Below are 2860 nucleotides of genomic sequence, written 5' to 3' on the forward strand. Positions count from 1 at the left end.
TCTAAATCAATACACTGAGTAATCTTTCTGTGTTCTAGAACTAGCCTATTAGGTAGACTAAAATTAAAATATAGTTAACAAAGAAGAACTCTATCACCAGTAGCGCTGGATAATGGCAGACTATTAAATAAGAGCACAGCAAAGTAATTAAAAGGCAGCAGTGCTTCAGGCTGCTTTAACAGAAATGGGAGAACCAAGGAGACAGCAGTTACAGAATTACAGTATAGTTGGGTTTGTGAGAGACTGCTGGGATTGAGGAGTATGTCTCCTTCCACGTTTCTTCAACTGGAGCTGTTTTTACCAATTTGATGGGATGAGTTTTGTTGAAGGCTTTCAGAACCCTGGACCTACAGCCAAATTATTGAAATCAGTATATTAAATTGGCTTACCTTAATGTTCTAGGTATTTCCGACTGTGTACGTATTTGGTGTCTAAAAGGAAAGAAAAGCAGCGACATCATGGAGTTAGATGTTGTTTTGTCTGCATTTGAGAAAACTCTCCCAGAATATAAGTAAGTCTTTTGATGTGACATATGTAACTAATAAATTTTTCCTTGAAGCACTTTTGCTTATCCCACAGCTTTTGATATATAATGTTTTCATTATTATTTGGTTTTACCTGTTTTTACATTTCTAATTTTTTCTTTAATCTGTGAATTATTTGGTAGTATGTTTTTGAATGTCCAAACATGTGACTTTTTAATTTATATTTTTGTATTAACCTTCTATTTTAAATATGTTGTCAAATTTCATGGACTGGTGATAACCTGTTTTTTGAAATTTTGAGGCTCTGACGTAGCACATTATGGGAATCTCTAATTAGTCTATGTAGATTCTCTAATTATTGGATCTATGTAGAATCAGTATTATTTATAGATTTTTTCCTAATACTTTCATCAATTTATGCATATATATTTAGAGACTATTAGAACATCATGTTTAAAATTGCTGTCTTGATTGAACATTTTATCTTACGACCTTTTTTATTCCTAAAAATGTTTTGTCTTGAAATCTACTTTATTTGATACTAATATAGTGTCACTAGATTTCTTTTGCTAGCATTTGCCAGATTTTACACTTTTTACTTTCTCGTACTTCCAACTTTTGTTTGATCTTAAACTTTATTTCTTATAAAATCTTTTAAAAATCCAATGTGTCCGCACCTTTTAACTATTGACTGTAGTCCATTTACATTTATTGTAACTACCAATATATTTGGAAGGATAGTGTTTTTCTTTTTTTTGTTGTTCTAGCTTTTGTTGTTTTTAATCCATTCTTGCTTTTTTAAAAAACAGAATTTGTAATTCTCCACTAATAAGATTAGAACTTTGTCAAGGTCTCTTATCTTTTGGTCTTCTCTCCCTTTCCTCCACCCCAAACCCCATCATGTTTATAATAGAGACTTTTAATTCTGGATTAAGATAGACAAATTTTATTATCTTCTCTAAAACAGCAACAGTCTTTATTAAGGTATGTATTTAATCATCACCTTAACTTCAGATATTTCTTGTAACTTCCTCTGGATATGTCTCTTCTTATTTAAATGCTTCATATAACACTTTTCAGTATGGCTGTTTATGTTGTAAAATTTATAAATCCTGATTATTTTGATCATGACTTTGAATGTGAATAACTGTTTAGCTGGATATAATATTCTAGGTTCTAAATCATTTCCTTAAATACTTTGTAATCACTATTCCTTTTTCTTTTGCATTAATCTTGATTTGGAAAATATGATGTCTAAGTCTTGTTTCTTTACATGTGGTCTGCTCTTTCTCTAAGCTTTTACAGTGCTTTGTCTTTGATATTAAACTTCACAATTTTAGGTCTGACCTTTTCAATCTAAGATTCTTCTTTAATTCCAAAAATTAAAAAGATTTTTGTCCTATTTCCTGTATCATTGTCCTTTGCTTCATTCTTCTAGATTTCTTCAATCTAGAAATTTGCTAATTTATTTCTCAGATATTCCATTCTTCCATTTTACCCCATCTATTGAGTTCTTTATTTAGCTATTTCAGGTTTTATATGTAATATTTCTGTTTAGTTCTTTTTTTATGTTTTATATTTGGGTTTTATTATGTTGCTTATATCTTCTTTAGACTATTAGGCTAATTTAAAATTGATTATCTGTTGTGAAATACTTGCTTCTGATATATTGTTTTCAATATATTGTTTTCAATATTCTGGTCTAATATATTGTTTTCCCTTTGAAATAGTTGTATTTCTCCAGCGTCTTATTGCTCCAGCCTATGAGCTTATTTTCCCCCGGGGACTGTCAGCTTCTCTGTCAGACATTGTGTATAACAGAAGACCAAACTTTAATCCTTGTTAGTTCCCATGAGTGCAAAGGATAGCAGCAGGTGAGTCCTAGAGTGGAAGCCTCAGTCAGTCATCCCACAAAGTAACCTGTCAGATCAGGATTTCACCCTGTGTCTTCTAGAGATTAGTAGCATTAAGAGTAGATATACTCCTTAGATTATCAGGGAAAGGAAGAGGAGACAACTGCCCAAAGTTAGTCAATCTCTACCTGTTTTTCTTCAAGCCTCACAAACATAGCCCAGGTCTTACTCTTGTTTGTACAGGGAGAGGTCTGAGTTGCTGGCAGCTGTTAGGGAGGTACAGTTTGTGAGAACCAGTGCTGGGGGAGAAGCAGAAGCCAACCTTAACAGTTCTTTTCCTACCCTGGACCACAGCCGCCACTCCTCACACCAGTTCACTCAATCTAAACCTTTGTTTCTCTCACCCGATGGCTTTTTGAGCTTTCTTCAGGTGGGGGTGCAGATTTTTCCCCTCTGTAGTCCTTTTGGGGAGGTTCTTGGGGAAAGGAGCACCCTGTCATGCTAACTCATCTTTATCATGGT

General features: G+C 33.4%; 1 protein-coding gene across 4 annotated transcripts in view; it reads left to right on the plus strand.

Annotated features, from left to right (window-relative positions):
• CENPU (centromere protein U) overlaps window positions 1–2860 on the plus strand; it is a 37882-nt gene that overhangs the window by 23005 nt on the left and 12017 nt on the right. The window lies entirely within an intron of this gene.

The sequence above is a fragment of the Pteropus vampyrus genome, unplaced genomic scaffold (assembly GCF_000151845.1).
Source record: "Pteropus vampyrus isolate Shadow unplaced genomic scaffold, Pvam_2.0 Scaffold92, whole genome shotgun sequence".
In the NCBI taxonomy this organism is placed as follows: Eukaryota; Metazoa; Chordata; class Mammalia; order Chiroptera; family Pteropodidae; genus Pteropus; species Pteropus vampyrus.